Genomic DNA, 21,193 nt, shown 5'->3' on the forward strand with positions numbered 1-21,193 from the left:
AGTGTTGAGGAGCAGGAAAGCTACCTAAGGCCGAGGGAGAGATTACATGTTTTAGCATCTCTAGTGAATTAAAAGAAGAATTGGCAAGCTTTCATATTTATTTCTTTTGCTGACAGGGATGTTTTCATGCAAAGAAAAAAAAAAAATAAACACAGGTTTGTTATAGCAACACCACAAGACGTGGTTTGGGAGGAACGTGATTACCGATGGTCAGGAGGCCGAGCCGTGGCGTGAGGCCTAGGCTGGACATGGGGTGGGAACTGCTGAGGACCCCCGGCCCCAAGCACGGCCCCGCACTGAGAAACCCACAAAAAGCATGCCTCTGTGGGCTTTTCTGGTAGTGATCAAAAACACCTGGGGGAAAGCGAGTGTTTCGATGCCCTGATGGAAAGGCAAATGCTTCCATCCATGTCTGAGGGCAGTGGGTTGCCTCCCCACCAGCGCTTCCAGAGTCAGGAAGCTTTCTAGCCATAGAGGATATTTTTTGTTGAACAAAGCCTTAAGTTATTAATAAGAATGAAATCTCTTGACCTAGATTTTCTCCGGCTTAAAAAAACAAAAAAAAAAAAACCAAAACCGTATACACACAAACACAGCCTTCCTCTACAAACACTAACATTATACTCATCATACACTGGAGCACTTCAAAACAGGTATTTCACAATGAAAACAAAAAAAGGCTTTTCTTGCCCCTCCCTTACCCAGCTTTGTGTAAGAGCATGAATACAGATGATGTTTGATTAAAACAGAAACCCGAACCCCAGGTTGAATGTATTTACTTTTCAAAAGCATTTTACAATTTGATTTTCTTCTTGCCTGCTGTGATAATTGATGAAAACTACACAGGGATTAAAATGAGCACAGGTGCGTGTCTACACAGTTCAAAGAGATTTGATCCCAAATGAAAATAATAAAAAAAAAAAATCTTGAGTATTTTTAGGAATGGATTTAACATAGCCTAACCAAATAAGCCTAGATTAAAAGAAGGATTTTACAGTCCAAACTTCATGTTACTGAAATTTAAAACTCATATTTCATAATGCATCAGAAGCCTTTGTAAGCAATACCTGATTTAAACTAGTATTAACAACCCTCCATATCATATGTGTCAGAGCGGATCCAGAGAAACAATAAAGGCACTAAAAGCAGTAAAGAGCACTAAAATACAAACAGGCATGTGTAACAACAGACACTTAGTACAAAATCAACATTATTTTTAAATTTGTGAGAGGTAAAAGGAAAGCCCGTGAGCTGAGAATATTTTACTGCAAATATACAAATCTGCACAAAACCCGTGCTTATTTTCTTTGCCAAATTTATACTGTTACAGCTGGATCACAACTTCCTTGCACCCGTGAGGTCAGGAACCATTTGAAAAGAAATGCATGATACAGCTAATCTTTGTGCTAGCTAATCATACCTAATGCAAAAAAACATTAATTTCCCCATTTTTCTGTCCCAGACTCCTTCAAGAAAGCTAACTAGCATGTCGCTAATCCCAAATTTGTTGCACTACTTTGTTAAACAGATTTAAAAGACAAATACACATAAATCACACAGGATAAAGATTTTGTTCTGTGCTCAAGGATTATTGCTGAGATTCTACAAGAATCAGAAAAAAACAACACTCAATTGTACAGAAAACAAATTAACGTGTCTCAAAGGCACACCCATGGAAGACTCTACACTTATGTAAGCATTTTTATACAACAGCTATTTTCTTGCCTAAACTACCTAAAACATTGTTCCTACAGTAACATATATTCAATCTTCTTGAAACAGAATCCAGCATATTTTTAAGCATCTGAATAATAGCAGTAGGAGATTACAAATATATGGATCAGACGTGGAAGAATTCCCTTGCCTCTCTTCCCCCACCATGCAGATGGGCAGCTCATGGCTCCCTCACTGTGGGACACAAGAGCTAATTAGCAGTACCCCCAAACAGGCTTAATTTTCACTTAAGCATCCTTTTGTATAGTGAGAATGAGGGAAAGATGGCAATCATTTTGTAGAAACACATCAGTGAAATTGCCAACTTCTGAAATCTTCACAGCACCCCAGTAATTACACTAACTTCCATACACTTTCCTGTATGTCTTACCACATATTTCTATTTTTGTAGCATCCACTACAGTGGGTGCTATCACAAATCTAAATTAACTCCATTTCCATGTCAAAAATCTTATTGACTTAGAGAGTTTGAAATCTCTGAGGTTTTGACTTCAGATTTTCTAGATTTTCACACCAACCCTCAGAGGTCTCACCAGGGCACCAACCCCAACCTTTCAACAGACTGGTAAAGAAACTGAAATTAGGACATGAAAACCTGGCAAAAAAATTAACACACCACAAACATATGCTTCTAGTATTATTTTTCTTTAAGCAAAAAGCCATCATTTGCCATTACTACACCGTTCAAAAACATTTCATTTAAATCTCTTAGAACACCAAGAAACGAATTTTCTTATTGCTTAAACCAGCTTATATGGTAGATATTGTTTTAATTAACGATGACAGATGATTTAAATAGCTCTCTAAAAACAAAAAATTTGAGGATAAACAAAAGGAACTGTGTAAGGAGAAAAGAGCCCTTTACCAACTTCTTGATCAATTAAGCATATTAACAACCAAATTTAGTTGAAGGTTTTTGTCCTGGCTAAATTTCTAGTTCAATTTGTGCAAACCACATTTAAATGTCCTGGTTCAATTTGTGCAAACCACATTTAAAACTGCAGGGATCATAAGAAGTACAAAAAGTAAAATCACTGAAAAAAGTGGTCAATTTATTTCTCACATTTCACAAAATTCTGAAGGTCAACTCAAGCCCTGAGAAAGACAAAAGCTGTGGGTTTTTTATTATAGGATATCATCTGTACGTAAGAAGTCATATACATTTACTGTAGAGTTTAAAAGTAACTAAAAGTAGACTAAGGCATCCACTGAAAAAAATTAAGACTTCAGATCCTAAATAATTTTGAAACTTTGAAATAACCTAAATCTAAAATTGCTATCATTTGGTTTTAATTAACAGATAACCAATTCCTTTTACCGTAAGAATTTGCACAGCATATGGATAATTACTACCCTGTGAAAAGTCTGTGAGGAAAAAAAAAAGGCATAAATCTTTACATGGTTTATCAATACAATAAAAATCAAAACACCATTGTTAGTGCCTTTTTTTTTTTTTTTTTGGAGAGCAAGTATAAATAAAAGCATGCTCTTTAGCATACAGGAAACTAAACAGGAATAAAACTGTACAGTGAATCTGCACAGGAAACCCAGGATTAGGGCTGAAACTCTATTCTAATCCTGTCCACAGAAGTAGCCATCACCAGGCAGCATGTGGTCTGGGCATGCACCTGCAATACAGCAGGATTTAAAATACTTACAAAAAGATCAAGCCCTGTCTGAGGAAAGTTTCTTTTTGGCTTAGGAAGCAGAATATCTGCCTTCCTCAAAAACAAACAATAACCACACACATCAGCTTGTCAGTGATTTTGCCAGAATGATACCTGGCTGTGACACACGTACACTCAACCCATCGTTCCTGGGAATGGACCTGACAGTGAGAAAAAAAGCTCAAGAAAACAGAAGAAAGCCTTCTTGTTGCGAACATACTAAACAATTCAAGTTGACACAGTCATATCACACCACTATTCTGTGAACTTTGCATCACCTTTCGGTAAATTCCTGGATTAATTGATGAAGTCTAAGCACTTGGTAAAGGTCTTCATGAACGGAGGAGGAATCCTTCAAACACAATGGAATTCCCCTAACAATGAAATAATCTTAAAAGACAGTATAATTTATCTGGTGCTGCAAAATGACTAATAAAAGAGGAATGTTCATCCTTAAATACCATCTCCTTGTGCCTCATGCAATCTTTTCCAATACTTGTATACTACAGCGTGAAGAGAAGTTGCATTAGGTGCTACAGCAGGAAACTTCCAGCCGGGCTCAGGACCTCGGAAATTCCTGCTGTCTCTGGGAGCTCTTCTGGTACACCTGGGAGATATATTAGCATCAGCCATTCAGAAGGCCACAGACCCATTTTGTTTCACGGAAAGATTGGGCCACTATTAAAAAGTTCATGGGGAGGGGTTTCTAAATCCTATGATTACAGGTTTGGAATAGAGTGCAATAAAAAAGTAGAACCACAGAGAACAATATACTTTCCAGTGCAGCAGCTTTGAGAAGTCTCCATTTTCCACTGAGACTGAAACTACCGCTTTCAGTCCTAAGTCATTTTGTCATAAAAGTTTAAATACCAAAGCAGCAAGAGACATTTTCCTTACATTTGGTGCTGCTTCTCTTAAAATAGAGTAGAATTTAATTTAGCGAGATTTATCCATGAACTGGGTTCAATTTCTATCCCATTTGTAGCCACCACTGACAATACATAACAGTGGAAATGTTTTCAAGCTATTTTCTGAGCCTTCCCTCTCAAGCACGTGTGACAAGCCGATCACCATCAGCACTGATTTAATACCACTTCATGTTCCAGAGTCCACCAACAGATATCACAGAGCAAGGGAGAACTTACTTGTTTCCATACACCATAGGCATGATTGTTTGCCTGAAATTAAGCTACAGGATCACATTTCTAAGTATATAGAGAATTTTATGGTGTATGCAAGTTCACAAGCTCCTAAAAACTGGCACTCACTGATCTGATACTAAAAGATAACAAATAATTTTATTACTTTAAAGCAGTCAGACATCAGCTTCCATATTTGAGCTATGAAGAAACTGTCACAGGCAAGTTAACAAGCTCCTAAAAACTGGCACTCACTGATCTGATACTAAAAGAAGTAAAATCACACTTCAGCTTCCAAATTGAAGACTTTTACATAATTAAGATATGCAAATGGCAATAAACAAAGAAAATCAAGAAACATCTTCAAAAAAATCTGACTATATCTTCAACCATTTTCCTACTTATAAAGCCACATCCTTGATTTTCAGCTTGGTAAGAGGAAAAGCTCAGTTAGTTATTTTGTATCTGCTAATTTCTGAATATTATTACAGTGTGCTGTTACTGGCAATCAAGTACTAATACTAATGGTTATTTAAAACGTCATGGTAATTATATAACTTATCCTTTTAAACAGCTTACTGTATTAAATGCTAAACAGCTTTATCCTGCATAAAACCAAGCCAAAAATGCAACGGAGCATCTTCACTGCAATTCTTAGTTTTTCCTTTGAAAAGCAAACTCAAGTTCTATAAAGAGAATAAAGTCTCTAAAAGAAGACTGCTGAATTCTTTCTTTCTCAAAGGCAGGCTCTGAAAAGATTGCATAAAAAAGAATTTTATTCTTGGCTCAAATACGAACATTTGGGAATCACTACTTTTGAGCAAGGACTCACCCACTTAAAGGCAGAGAATTTATTTTGAAAAGCAGTGTGAAATTTCAGGGGGAAAAAAAAAAAAATCCACCACACATATTTTGCACTTCCCAGCTTTTGGTAGTTCTCCAGATAAGACAAAAATCTCAGAATAACCTCTTTCCCATATAACCATTTTCTCACAGATGTTGCCAAGTTATCTTACACCACCAGCAAGAACTTCTACAACTACTTCCAGACAAAGCAATTCAGAGGACAGACAGTAAGTGAGAAGTAAAAGCATTTGAGGTATTTTAGGAGATACCTGAGAGAGGGACCTGGGGAATATATTTCACCTTATCACCAGTCTGTTCAGCACCCTTCAGAAGATATGGGGGTGCAACGCCGTAGGCTCAGGATTTGTGGATAACCTCTCCAAACTCCAGGGCAGGACACAAGTTCCAACCCAGCCCAGCCACTCAGGACTACGCTCCTACTACAGCTGGCGGTCCTCTGAGGAGCAACACCTCTCCTTTGGATGCAGACCATGTACTGCAACTGCTTCCCCAGGTTCAGTCCAAACCAGCTGCAGAAAGGGAAAGCTCATCTAGAAGATGAGATCAGGTCCCTACAGAAACGTTTAGGACTTTTAAACAAAGAATATTATTTGTGCATTTACACATGTGGACACCATCATGTTATGGCAAAAATACCAAGGGATGGGGAGGAGGATTCAGTCTTTTGTCTCCAAGATGACTCAAGATTACCTGCAGACATCCACATGTTTCTTGAATGTTGAGGAATGCTGCAGGTCCCACAGTCAGTGGTGCAAATCATAAACCAGAGCTCCTCTGTCAACTCCTTTCCCCTGTCTCATGCACGTGCGATTGCCTGGGAATGTCGGTTTGTATATTCTCATGGTGTTTTATGCAAGGGGATTGCTACTTTCAATCTACAATGTAAAACCTTGACTGTGACCTGCAAGCGCTCTGCAGGGTTGGGCTCCTGGCCCATTAGCCCCTGAAATCAGCTGTTGAGCATCCCCGAGAGAACCAGAGGTTGAGGACACCAAAGGATCCAGGAGGGATAGCTAGGTAGACCCTGTGGTCCAACCCAAAGGCCAGCTGAGCCCCAATCCCAGGGGAAAGGCAGGCCAGGCCACGTACCATGTGCTACCGCAGGAATCCCAGACCTGGGGCACATCAGGGATCCACAGTGCTTCCCAGGGGCTACCTCTTCTCAAGAGCACTGGGGAGCATGGCCATGAGGCGTACCCCGCTGCAGGGACAAGCCCAACGCATGTGTCCTGCCATCAGGACTGAATGGAGGACTGAAGAAAGACTCTGCCCTGAGCGGGCACTCCCCCTCTGCCTCGCTCCTGATGCATCTCCACGACCTGCCTTTACAGCAGAGACGGGAAAAAAAGGCATCAGGTGGTGGCTATTTTGACAACTGCACTCCTTTCACAAGTGTCAGTCTCCAGATACAATTACTACACCAGACACCAGGGTTTTTTGGTTTGGTTTGTTTTTTTTGTTTTGGCTTGGGTTTTTTTTGTTTGTTTTTGTTGGTTTTTTTGTTTTGTTTTGTTTTTGGTTTTGTTTTTTTAACTTAAATATCCACACCCTGGAATGTACACAGGAGAAAATTAAGGCACTTTTTTTATATAGGTCAAGTCCTGACCCATTCATCTACATACATTAGCATAAAGGTAAAAGTACTACAGACATCAAAAATGAAACATTAATGGTTGGTTAGTTTAAATACAGGTCCTGGAGATTGTTAGAAGGAAAAAAAAAAAAATAACAAAAACAATGTAAAACAACAACAGAAAAGTAACAACAGAGACAGTAAGGCAGTACTTAATTTGATTATTTTCCCCAAGAAGATTTTCCCTTGTGACTAGTTAGTTGTATTTTATGAGCAGACAACATAAACCAGACATCTTCATTTTACGTCACTTTACGTTTCATACGTATTCAGGCTGAAGGCCAACTATATAATTCAAGATAATTCAGACTGGTTTTGAAACATGCTTTCAAATCATATGAAAGAGCTATACACAGGTTTCGTGAAAAACACATCCCTTTTCTTCCCAAGTCAGAAAAGAACTGGTTAAACAAAAACCATCATGTAATTGAAAACAATTAAACAGGTACGTTCTGCAATTTCTCAGCAGGGGAAAGAAGTTCTCCTACACTCTAAGCTGCCAAAGGCTGTGAAGCTGTGATCAAAGACATGATAATATTAAAAAAAGAAAGGGACGCTGGACAGCAACCCAACAGCACACTCCCTTCTTTCTCAGGAGCCTTCAGAGGTACAAAGCACAGCATCCAGAATTAACCCAGCCATACCCTAGCACCGTAAATCACTCTGCCTCTTCCTTATCCTTGGAGAACACTCAGTAGAAGTGAAGTTTGTAGGGCGGCAACCACAGAGTTTCTTACACATTCTCATTTATACTTTTATTAATTGTCATGCCAATGAGCTAGTTGATCATGGATAATAATTGTAAGAGCTGTTCGACTTGATGAACAAGATAAACAGAACTAAAGTGAGGTATATCTCATTGTCAGAGACCACAATCTTTGCAAGTATGAAAAAGTGAGTTCTGACATTGACTTTAGAAAAATCCCAGCCTAGGAAGATCTGTGCAGCTCCGTGTAACTCTGCAAAACAGCTTCAAATAAAGAAAAAAGTTGGATCCATGTGACTGTTCTACAGAGGAACAAGAGGATATTTTCTCCACTCTAACGTATCAGCTATTAGAGTAACACTTAAAGCAGATTTTAAAAGTTCAGTGTTCTATATATTGCCTAATGAGAAGAGAAAGGTATTAGGAAAACAGTGGTAAACCCACTGTTGTAACTCCAGAACTGTGATGTAAAAAGTACTAAGTGCAGAACTACTTTATTGCTTCTTTCAGCTCAGTATATTATGGTACCAAATTACACTTCATTGAAGGAAGACTTCACAGGGATTGCGAGCACTCTTCAGTCTGGTTCAATGTTGAGAACAGCATTTTCAAATATTAAACGGCTTTTACAATTTGCACTAAATTGAATGGAGTATTCCATGAAAGCAAATCACACTGATTAAGGAACAGGTTTTGTTTCTCATTAGAAAATCAACTTTGAATTAGTGGAAGTTCTAGGCATGGGAAAGACATAGCAGAAAGACTGGAACTTCACAGCAGCCAACTTTGCATCAGACAGTATCTGTGTCACAACTGCCATTATACAAACTGACATCCTTGCCTTTCTGTCCAACTCACACTGCATTTCCTTCAGGCTTAAACCACAGCAATGGGTGACATGCCACTGGCCTGCAGCACTTCGATACTAACCACGATTGCTCCTAAGCCACAGCACAATTATTAGGTGCAAACACTGCCAGGACTTTTCTGATACCGGTCTTTGTCCCGCCATTCTCTACCTTGCCCCACCTCAGCTGCAATACCTACAGGAAAGTTTTCAGGGAAAATGTTCTGGCCTCACAGCAAAACAGGAACAAAGGGTATTGGGAGAGTGAGCACGCGTCTACAGCTCTTCCATTCTGCAGCTCCACCAATACTCTCTGACCAAAATATATATCATCCTGCTATCTGGCAGTAAAGCGAGCCTATCGCCATTAGTAGCATTTGATTAGTATTGAGTAGTGATAGCATAGGAGGCAAATATCCCTCCCTGCTCTGGCTGAGCAGTGCAGTCCACACGATGCAGCAAAATGTATGTAGAAGGTGGAGTGTGAGGATCTGATTTCATATTGGGGCAGGGCACCTTATAAAAAGTCTTTTCAGTAACAGTCGTCCAGAAGTAATATGGAAATCAAATTAGTTGATTGCAACAATCTGAACAGCATCATTTGATACCTTCACAGCAGCTCTTGGATAATGAGAGTTTAGAAGGAGAAATCCTGTCTTTTATTAAACCCAGCATAGCTGAGGGACAGGGTATCTCCCCACAGCTTTTGCCTATTCCGTTTTGGGCCAAGTAATGAAAATATTAATGCTGCTTAGCCAGCAGAGCATGAGCTAAATCAGCTTCTATCTCCCCCTAGCCTATAATTCTCTGGTCTGGTCTTCATGAAGAGCACTTAATGTTTCAGATCTAAGGTGAATACCCATGTAATCATCTCCGCACACACCTCTTTATGAGCAGTAAGGACGCTACTCCAGGCGGCACCGAGGAGTGCACAGTTCCCCTCCCGGGCACCAGGAGGACAGGCACGTGTACCTGCGAGGTGAGGGTGTAAAAGCAAGTCCAAGAAGCGACACGCGGGTTCACCCTCACGCTGTGGATAAGCCAGTCGTGAGGACACATCTGTTTGCTGGCTGCACAGTATGGAAGTTACACCCAAGCCCAGTGCCTGCTGTAAATAAATGTTCATGCAGCACGGGCTTTGGGGACAGAAGGGGCACAGTGGCAGCGCTGGCCACGAACAGAGGCAATGTCAAGCAAAGTTCAAGAGCTGCCGGAGATGCGAGGAGATGCTATGTGAGGTGCCACTGAGTCCCAGGGAGGCCACCACATGCCAAATTCTCCGTATAATGCTAACAAAGGTGTCCTCTAGGGCAGTCCTATGCCACTGCTTTAGTCCAGGGACTGATTTCCTACTCTACAAAATAAGCTCTTACCTCCTGGTGTTGAGTCCTCCATATTTTTTCATTCACATTCAGCATATACTTGTAAAATTTTCCTTCATCCTTGATCCCTTCAGCCCACATAATAATACAGGTGACTGAGAACAGTAAGCCACTGACTCAATTTTGCATTTTTATTACATTTGGGAGAAAGTCTGCTGCAATAATCTCGTTCTAGGTCATCAGCACTCCCACACTTTAGTATATTTTCTGGATAAAGCCCGTGCAGACAAATTAGCAGGATGGTATATCACATAGTTCTTGGTCTTTATGGTTCATTCTCCCACTTAACTCACATCTGGTGTCAGCTGCCAGGTTCCTAGATCAGGAGAAGTTAATTCATATATGTCTATTGTACCAGGATAGATGGCTTCACAACTGAAGTCACAGCATCAGAACAGCCCAAAGATGTAGAACCAAGGTTTCAAAATTAAAAAAAAAAAAAAAAAAAAATCAGAAAGGCCAGCAGAGAGTAGTTGATCTTGCCACATCTCAGGGCTTTGAAATACCCTATTTAAAGTTCCACTCCCGACACTGACAGTCCAAAGAAGCTCCAAGAAAGGTATGCAGCAGATTTTTGCTCCGAATGCTACCAATTTTACATTTGCTGAGCAAAAACCATATGTCTATTTGTGTGCATTTCTGCAACTGAACTTTTCATTCATTAAGATGAGAAATTGCTTCTTTTATGCAATCTGCTACTATTCAGATAGCAAAACACTGTGATGTCTGGTAGCAGGCTTGCTGTTTTTGGCTTTAGGATGGTTTTGGGTTTTTTTCCCCTCTTCCTGTGAGAGGAAAGCTTTTCCCAAAGGATTTAAGCAATTTCATAAAACAAATGTAAAAACAAAGACACTTTTGTTTAAGGACTGAAGGTTTTGTTTTGTTTTAAGGGGGATGGAGAGGGAAGGAAGACAGAAATTACACTGATCATCTTTCAATAAAACAGGAAAAATAAAAAAAAAAAAAAGGAGATATCTCATTCCTAAAATAGAAACTTTGTGATAGCACAAACTTCCTTTAATAAATAGGCCATCAGAAAAAAAAAAAACAACACCACAGTTATGATTTTTTTTTCTAACTGCACAAATTTGTTTATTACCATCACAGGTGAACACCTCAAACCATTATAGCAAATATCAGAAAAAACATTTTCTCTCCAAATCCAAGCACTTACATTGTGCATTCCTATATGCTGTGCTTCATTACAGTCAACTTCTTTTCCTCACAGTCTATCAAACAGGAAGAAAGAGGGGGTTAAAAAAAAATATGCCTGAAATGTATGGCTATACACAATGGTTGGGGAAATTCACTTCTGAAGCTCAAGCTATAATGCATCATTTCATTTACTGAAACTGTTATAGTTTTACTGTTGTAGTCCAGTACTATAACAGGGGAAAGCCCCTGAACTTGCACAGCAAACATTGCAAGATGGGGACAACAAAGTAACAATAAATAAAGGGAAAACTAATGAAAACATCTGAAATCCTTCAGCAAAGCTTGTCTGGAGGTCTTGCAGGAAATCTGAGTGAGCAGACCTGGTCATCTGCAAATGGCCTCCAAGCATTTATACAAACGCATTACCGAAATCTCACGTGTTGCAGAACTAGGATTCTATTTTCTGATTTGCAGATATTAATTAATGGAATTAACTGATTTATCAGTAAGTCGCTACATATTGGATCAAGTTTTATTATGTAGAAAGAAGTCTAACAGCCACAAGTCGTCTTCAGTGAGAAAGTAACTTCCATCCAAATGGAGCAAAAGCTACCCAGGAAGTCCCATTCACACTGCCTAACATTTAAATTCATTCAGGATTGTCACACTCTGCAATTATCATTCAACATCCCAAACTAACACACTGGGAGAACTCAACAGTAATATACTTCAGTAATATTACAGCTCAGAAAGGCAAAACACAGATAATAACAATCTTGCCATTAAATACAACATGCAAGTGAAATCTATCACATTTTAACTACCTGTACTTACATGACTAATTTACAAATGTTAGTATTAAATTTGAATTTTTCTAAATGTAATCTTGAAGTACATGCATGCAGGGAAAGTGACAAGATGTTCTTAGTTAAGATATTAGAAAGCTGGTCTAAAACCACTGGAGGTAGACAAGAAGAGAAACAATGTTGCTGTGATCTATTTGACAGACTGTTTCTTTTATATATATATAAAAAGAAAGTACGAATAAAACGCATATTATCATCACCATCTCAAAAGTACGCTACTGAACCATTACTTAAGCAATTCTCCTTCATCCTAGTTTAAGCTGCCTATATCTATATATGCACGTGAGAAACAGTTTTGTTTCTAGTGGGCCCCTGACCTCCCAACAGTAACATGCACAGATTAACTTGTCAAATAGAGAAAGACAACATACAAAGGTCATTACAAATCCAAAGGTCTGGGTCCACTCAGGAATTCGGGTAGTTATTTAAAATAGATTCTTCTAATACTGTGTGGAGGTACTGGACAAAGAGGCAGACCCTGTTACCAATGGTTCTTTCGCAACAGGACACTCTTAGCTCCTACCTGCACAAAACCCCACCATGTGGAAATCTGAAAGTTAAACCACTGGAAGGCTGCAGAACAACCTTTCTTTCCCCATTCTTCTGTCTATAACTCTTGGTTTCCTTTGCTTTGTTTTTGAACTATGCAAGACACTGTGTAGTTTAACAATACTCACATCCAAAACGTTCTCCTGCAGTTTACTCTAGGGTTCTGCTTTGTTCCTTCCCTACTGTAACCTCTATTCATTCAGAATATGCTTTCCTAAACAGTGCAACCCCAACCAGCGAATAGATATCCCAGTTACATCACAGCAATAAATAAAACATGAGCTTTCCAGTTTAATTTGGACACAAGTTAATGTGCATACTGAGTTCACGCGTAACATATAAGAATTTCTCCTTCATTTCTCTGTTCACCAGTTTGTTCATTCACAGTCTTTCCACAATTCTCATTTTCTCAATCCCATTTTCTCTTGTATTCTTTCACGTGTGCATGGTCCCGGTTTTACCTCCACCTCTTACACCACTTGCTCCTTGCTCCAATCCATTTTTCCGCTTCCCAGTCTGACCACGCTCACCACAAACACACAGTTCCTTCACCTATTAACAAGGAGGATATTCCTTTCCACCTGCTTGAGCTGCAGACAGTACTGGATGCTGCTGTTATCTTCCCTGTCCAATAAAGCCTCGAAACATTTCCTCCCATTTCTTAATGCAGACTTTTCCAAGACCTCAAATTGTAACAGGAAATTATTCAAGTGATTTTGTTTTTAAAGAACACAGCAAAGCATCAGGAGACAAATGCTCTGCTCTCTGATTTGCTAGAGGTTGTTTGAATTTAGGTTGAATCTCTCCTTTGTAAATCCAAAATAAAACTTTTTCACCTCATCCATTAATATTTGGAACCTGAAGGCTGTCAAGTAAAAGATGCTATGCAAATGCAAAGCGTACTCCTAGTCTCATCTTTTTTAATGATACACCCAACACTCATATAAAAGATCAATAGGAACAAATGAAAAAAATCACAATAAGTGAATAGCCTAACAATACATGCTAAAAGCTACCAAGACAATAAATTCCATTTTCCCTGGGATCATTAAATTATTCTTCTGATGGCTCAACACAATCTCTTCATGTTTATTTCCTATGGGGGATGCTGACACACTGAGCTCATTACACAGCTCCTCTTTAAAGAAAAAACACATGCATTTAAAGCAAACACCTAAAATTCAATAGTTCAGAGTTTTAATAAACTATGCAGGAAAGGAGTTTGCAACTGGATGATTTCTAAGGAAGACACCTGCCTTATAAATCCAAAACAAGTAGACATAAAGCAGTATCAAGACATCAGTCTTGCTGTGAGATACACATAAAACACCTGCTTTTTTTTTTTTTTTTTCCAATAATTCTTCTCAAGATATGTCCACACAGATGACATACATTCTTCAAAAAGGAATTTGGAAGAGTCATCTCAAAACTGTCAGAAGTTTGACTGGGCATACAAAGCCCAGCTACAGGAGAGCTTATAAATGGCCAGACCTTGATGCTATAGCAAAGATCAAATTAAGTCAACATGGTGTAGCCTTCAAACCACATACACCATCATTACACTTTCTGTGAGGCACACGCCAAGGAGGACAAGCCTTCAACAGTTACTAGATAAAGTGAACTGGTGTATCTCATACCTCAAGGTGTTCCCAGCGGTTGGGTTGCGTTGGCCTCGGTACAACTCGGCACCAGCGCCTGGGTCAGGTACTACACCTGCAAAACGAAGCCACAGACACGCGCACGTCCTCTCGGGCAGGAGCCCCCACCCCGGGTGGGGTTCAGCAGCCCCGCAACTTCACCCACCATGAAAGGCTCTGCCCGAGCCTCCCCCCCCCCCCCAGGCAATGCCTCCCCACTGCTGTTCCCAGGAGCACAGTCCTCAAACAGGAGGACGCAGCCAGTGCCACCGAGCCCTCCTAAAACCAGAGAGCATGAACTCAGACAGAGGATAGATACAGGCACATGCTCAACAGGACAGAGTAATCCCTTTACTTATTTATGGGTTCAGGTCAGCTATCCTGACCTCTAGCTTGCACATCCATTTATGCATTTTCTGTCCCACGCATATTAATTTGTGGTTATCTTTAATATTTCATGAGTTATACTTGATCCCACTCCATTATACTCTAAAAAGAGAAGAAAAAGCAGCGGCTAGTAATGCCACAGATGGGGATTTTTACTTGTTATAAATTCCATTCACCATCAAGTGACCAGACAACACATACTCCCCCAAAAGAATCATTTCTGCTCATCACTCCTCCTACACTGAAGTGTATTCTATTTTTGTTGATTAGCAGTGAAGACAAAAGCAAAAAATATATGGTAGCTTGAGTTACCTGAACTGCGAACTTAAACATAAACTGGGACTTAAGAGATATACAGCTGGGCATCTAAAATCTGACAGTTAGGGCACTCATTCTGAATTCCCCAAGTACAATATTCTAACATTCATTCAACAAGCCATCAAATCATTCTCCTGCATGTTAAGTTTTTAACCCAAAATTACATAGGAGCTTTCAGTTTATGACCCTTCCTCTTCTCCAAGAATTTGTCCCTGGGGATTTATAAGTAGATGCTATCTCCCCTCTCTGCCATTACTAAACTACAAAAGGCAGCGTAGCTTAAGTTTTGGTCTCATCTAACTCCAGAATGTACACGCCCCGTCATCTCTGTAGTCTGGATGTCCCTGTACATGTTCCACTAGAATTTAATATTTTCCGTACACAAGTGAGCAGAACTATGTACAGTATTTGACATGAAGTCTCCCTAATGCCTTGCACAATAACTTGCCTATCTGCACTGAAAATCTCCCACCGAGGATCACATTTGCTTTCATTTCATGCTCACCATCAAATAGACTCATCCCTGTTTGACAACGGTATTCAGGCCTTTTCCTCCAGGCCTGTTTTAAGGGATGACCTGCCAACTGATAGCAGATGTGTTGTTAATAATCGCTCAGTAGATAACTTCACTTTTAGAGCTATTTAACTTCCTCTCATTCCTATTGCTTCAGTCATCACAGGCATTCAGTTTTTCCTGTGCAATAATCCAACCCCGCTCGGTGCTAAGTGTCCTAACTTTGCCTCATCAACAGCCATCCTTTGCATAGAATTACCTCAGCCAGTACTGTGAAGCAAAAAGACCAGCCCCCCACTAATACCGGTCCATAGCAATAATTCATTTATTCATGCAGCCAAAGTAAAAACTTCTCCCTCAGGTTGCTCTCCCAAGCTACCTCACCATTCTTTAGCCAAGCCTCATAATTTCAAGTTAGTCATGTTACGGTGTCGTGCCATGGTGTACGCACATCCAGCTGAAGCCTTCTGCTCCATTTGTCTAGGACACTCAACATTTAACCAGTAATAATATGACTTTAGTCTTCCGTGACCTAATTGTGGCAAATCCATGATGCATTTTATCCTGTTTTCCACTTATCTTTGTATACTTAATTACTTTTTCCACTTCAAATTTGTTCTAAATCCTTGAATACTACTAAAATCAGAGTAAAACATGTGAACAGATTTCATTCTCTTCTCCTTTTAAAATAAATTCAAGTATACCTCTTTGGCTATACTGTTATCAACTGCTACACTCAACTTAACAGACAACAACTGATTCTTTTTCTTTTTTTTTTTTTTAACCTGGATCCAGTGTTCTGCGCCAACTCTTTTAGACCCCTTAAAGCAGAGAGTCTTTGCTTCCTTAGTTTGACTGACTTAAATCTGAAAGCAGGCGTAAGACATTTATTCTGGTCATTTCTGTTCGGCACACTATCTTTCTCCCATATTCAAATCCTCATCCCTAACTAAAACTGGTTACAACCGCTAATTTTGGAGGCATTAGACATATTTTTCAACTATAACCTGGTTTTCACAACATCATAGCCAAGTTATCTTCTCTTTTTATTTTTTTCCTCTTCATCTTAAGTTTCTCCATGCTCTAGCTTTTGGCAATTCATGTGCTATCCCTGCAGTTTCTGCTCTCTGATGATCAATCTCCTCCTTTGCTTCATTCCTTGCAGGTTTTCCGGTAATTTGCAGTATCTTATTCTCCCAGCAAGGTCTACAGTCCCACTTGGCAAGCTTCTCCTCCTCCTTAAAATGCAGTTTCCAAGCAGCTGTTGTACCTTTCATTTAAGACAGTCCAAGCCTTTTCTTCTTTTTAATAAACCTCTAACTCCTACATGTCTTCAGCCATGTAGACTTCAGAAACTAGTTACTCTAACTTCTCAGAACACGTCCGGCTAAAATAAAACTTCCTTGAAATAAAAACAGTTTGTAGCTGACACATACTTATCCTTCAGTTTAATTGAAAATTATTAACTTGTGGCTAATCAACACATGTGCTTAAGGCCTTGTGGAACGGAGCCGTAATCTAGCAGTGGAAAGCAAGACCCAGTGTCAGCCACGGAGAAGCCAGAGACATTCCTTACCCAGGGTTCAAAGATACTTGTTCTAGTTCTGGGGAGACTGTAAACATGAGCCATCACTTACTCTGCATTCCACAACAATTAATGGCAAAAATCTATCCTATGATATTGCAGTGTAGGGATTTCCAATCTAACTGCGTCACCCCTGGGAAACATACTTAAAAAATCATGTTTGAGAAACATCTTCCTTTTATATGCTAGCACCGCATCTCAAACGCGCTCTGTAGCTCTGAGCAACCAGAAGACGTTTGTGAGGCTACGTTCTATGACTTGACTCTGTTTCGTCTCACTAAATCAACATTAGCCCTCCAGATTTTGGAGCGTAACCCAAACCTTTAACAGAAAGCCGCCTCCTGTCCCCTAGAAGACTGCGCCCGTATTAATCACCTCCAGCAGCAATTTGAGATCTGATGTCTCCAGGTTGTGCATCACAAGCCTGCGAGCAGGGAAGGAGGGAGCTGATGTCAAAGTGCGGCAGCAGAACACAACGAACCACCCTGGCAAAGCGACAGCGAACAGTCTCCAGATGAATCTGGAAAGCACCGTTTCCCTCTTAACTTTAGGTTGTGATACAATTTTCTTAGCACGGACGCACTGGCACGAGGGCAGTCTGGGCCTCCTGTACAACAGAGTGAACTTGCTGGCCCAGGCTATCAGTTCCATCGAGGCAGTAAATCACACTAACCACCACATTCCTGGTATACCTGCAGCTACGCTGCGGCACACAGGCACCTTGCCTGCTACCTCCTGCCCAAAGAGGCTGAAACCCACAGAGGGGGAGACTCAGTACCGCAGCACGAAATATCAACCGACATCCCAAATTACTAACCCAGATAAAACGGGGGCCCTGGCAGGGCAGGCAGCTCTGTCAGCTCCAACAGCCCCACGTCGTGGCGAGGGCTGCCCGCCCTCTCTGAAGGACTGATGGTGGTCCCTGCACCCCCTTCCCCGGCCACCACCAGGTCCATCTCCCCAGGCAGCTCAGTCACACTGCTGGTGCCTCCTGCTCCCACGACCAGTCTCACGAGTTCTCGAGCTTTTGGAGAAGCGGAGTGTTCAGCCACCCCCTAATCTGAGGAGCACGGCACTGGACACTTCGAAAAGGGAATTAATTGTGTTAGTTGCACATGAGGATGTAACGTGCCACCTTTTATTCCAGAAGTGCTTAAAGGTGCTTTATCTTGTTAATTCTAGGTCAGTTGAGCGCACGTGTGGTATGGATTACACTGACCCTTTTAGAGCTCCCAACATTTTTAAGTAAGTAGGACACTTCACATTAGATACAAGCCAAGCTGTGCACCCCTATACACCAGCCCCAAGATCAGCCAGCAGGCTTTATAGGCAGAACCAAGGACAAGTTGCTTTATAAAGCATGGCTCCTATGGCACATAAGTACAAATGTGAAATAAATTATAAATGCCAAATCTGACCCAGTATCATATTAAATCAATACAGGTGTTTTACAAAAAAAAAAAAAAAAAAAGTTGAAGTGACATTTGCAAAGCCAGCCAACAAATCAGGGGCAGATTTACAAACAGAGCCCGTATTTACAGCCCAGTGACAAAAAGATCTACATTAGACAGAAAGTTATCTTGCTGCTGACAAAACACAGTAGCCTTGTCACTTTAAGCACAAAGAGACGTTTAATCCTTAAGTATCCAAACACAGTAACTGAAGACTTCAAATACAAGCAAGGATCAACATGCAAATGACTGTAAAATTCAAGTTTAAAAATGTTAATACTACGCTTCGCTGGAGATGTTAATTTGCCAGTCCCAGGTCTGTGAAAGTTTTAACCTTATTCTGTCCCCTATGAGCTGCCATATATATTGGACCCTAAGACACAAGTAATTCCATTTCTTTCCCTTCTTTTCAAAGATGCCTTGTCTGAGCGAGGGGAAAAAAAAAACAAAAAAACAAACAAAAAAAAAAAACACCAACATATTTAAGTAAATTACCTCTCGGATAAGCCTCCCTCCCTTCTCCAGCTAAAGTTTTCTTTAGGTCAGATTAGCACTTTGAAACACAACCAGGCGCCGGCAGGCCCAGCTTCAGGCAGTGCTGTGACAGATGCGGGGCAGACCCCGAGCAGGGGGGGCGGCCGTGTGCTCAGCCCCCCCCGAGAGGGGCAGCCCGGGGAGCGAGTTCCCACTTCGCACCGACTCGGGAGTTCAACAGCTCCCGCTTCCAGCAGCGGCTTTCTCCAGGGCCATGTGTTTTCCCCTGACATTAGCGAGGAATTTCAGAGGAGCCAAACCGCCCTGCCAGCCCCGCCGGGGACCCGCTCGCAGGCTGAGGGGGGGGGGGGGGGGGGGGGGGCCGGAACCGCCGCCCCCAGAGGCGGGGGACGAAACCGGCTCGGCCCCGCTTCCGCGCGGGGAACCCACCCGCGGCACCTACCCCCACGGCGGCTGCTCTCCGCCACCGGAGGGAGCCGCCCGCCCCGCCGACCCCCCCCCCCGAGCAGGGCACGGCTCGGGCAGGGCAGGACGGCTCCTGCCGCAGCGCCCGGCGGGGACGAGCCCCCCCCCCCCCCCCGCCCGTCCCCGGGGCAGCGCGGCGCCGCCAGCCCCGCACCCCCGCCCACGCCGCCGGCCCCCTCGCCAGACGCCCGCCGGGGCTCGGCCGTGGAAGGGGGTGGAGGGGGTCCCGCCCGCTGCCGCCCCCAGCAAGCGGGGGGCGAACCCGCTGAGGGACGGCGCCGCGTTCAGCGGCCCGGCGCCTCGCCGCCGCCCTTACCGTCCTCGGAGCCTCCCGGAGAGGAGCGAGGCGAAGCGGCGGCGGCGAGAAGAGAAGAGGAGGGAACCGGGGCCGAGCAAACCGCCGCCGCGAGGTGGTGGAGGAGGAGGAGGAGGAGGAGGAGGAGGAGGAGGAGAGGGCGGGGGATCGGCGGCGGAGGGGAGGAGACGGTGGGCGGGGGAGCCCAGCGGCTGGCAGCCGCCCGCCCGCCCGCCGCGCGGCCGGCGCTTCCTCCCCACACGCCGCCGGGCCGGGCCGGGCCGGGCCGGGCCGTGCGTGGGGGCCGCGGCGTGGGGGCCGCCCAGCCCGGCTGGCGGGGCGGGGAGCCCCGGGGGGGCTGGATCGCCCCTTCCCCTGCCCGCCCCCGCGCAAAGGGGACCCGCCGCTGCCGCCCTTTGTTCGGCCGAGCGGCGCCCGGGAGGGGAGGGGAGGGGAGGGCGGCGGGGGGGCAAGCTGGGCGCTGCTCCTGCCCCAAAATTGTTCCTGGCAGGCACGGTGTCACTTCGCTGAAGTGAATTTGGGGTCTGTGATGAAAACCCCCCTCCACCTGTGCCAAATGCTCGGCATCCGGCGTTGAAGTCAGCCCACACGCTGCTTCAGCTGCCTGTTCGTGCCTCCGGAGCCGACCGGGGACTCCTGTTCTATTAAGGCTGATTTGGTTTTGTTTGGCCTTCTTCTTATTATTTTTTTTTTATTATTGCAGAGGGTAGATGGGATCGTGAAGACTGTTTGCTTAGCATTTTGCACTTGGCAGCCGTCAAAACCTATTAAAAAATGAATTTCAGATACACCTGTATCCCATTGTCTGGGGTGGTTCACAGATTTTCTTTCAAACGTTGCCACTTATTCACCTATCGATCTACACACCCAGTTGCTCGCTGATCATTAAAGTACCTTCTGAAAGCACCTTTTTTTTTTTTTCTTCTTTTTTTTTTGCCGTGGTACTGCATTGCTCATCCCATAAACCTCCTCCAGCCTTCCTGATTTCAGTTCTTCATTTCAGGTACTTGAGTCAATGCATGCAACCCTGTCACGCCAGTTAAAATAGTAGAAAAGGGAGACGTTCTGCTCATTCACATCGTGCTTCGAAGAGATTGACAGACTTACAAACGCTCTTGTATGAGGTTTTCTCTGAAGACTTCAGTCACTTGTATAGAGGTGGAATGAGCAAAATGACTCAGCCTACAGCACCCTCTCTCTACAAGTGATCCTTTAAAAAGGCAGTAACATAACTAGACTGTCCTAAGGTTGTTAACACTAGGCAAAAAGTGAGAAGCTCTCTGACTGAGCAGCCTCCCTGAAAAGCTCTCTTCCCCCTTAATGTTCATTAAGCCCCAGCAGTGAAAAGATCCCACCTGGGAGTCCTCACTGTTTGCTCTGCTTCCCAGGCTGCAAGGGGCATGGTAGCATAAGGTTTTGCGTGCTATACCAACTCCCTGAGTTTAGTATTAGACCAACGTACTTTATCAGTTCTTCTAGC

At 42.7% G+C, this 21,193-nt stretch overlaps 1 protein-coding gene across 5 annotated transcripts in view; it reads right to left on the minus strand.

The window, feature by feature from the left end:
* The window catches only part of FAM110B (family with sequence similarity 110 member B), a 114,659-nt gene extending 94,851 nt beyond the window's left edge, over positions 1 to 19,808 (minus strand). For 2 of the 5 annotated variants that reach the window (XM_042786151.1, XM_042786147.1), the window contains exon 1: positions 19,714 to 19,808. The gene's annotated coding sequence lies outside the window, so the exon portion shown is untranslated. Of the gene's footprint in view, positions 1 to 14,182; positions 14,259 to 17,307; positions 17,411 to 19,713 lie in introns of all 5 variants that reach the window. The other 3 variants (XM_042786148.1, XM_042786150.1, XM_042786149.1) reach the window with 3 other exon arrangements.
* Positions 19,809 to 21,193: the final 1,385 nt, after the last annotated feature.

This window comes from Tyto alba, unplaced genomic scaffold (genome assembly GCF_018691265.1).
Source record: "Tyto alba isolate M040663 unplaced genomic scaffold, T.alba_DEE_v4.0 Super-Scaffold_9, whole genome shotgun sequence".
NCBI classification, from domain to species: Eukaryota; Metazoa; Chordata; class Aves; order Strigiformes; family Tytonidae; genus Tyto; species Tyto alba.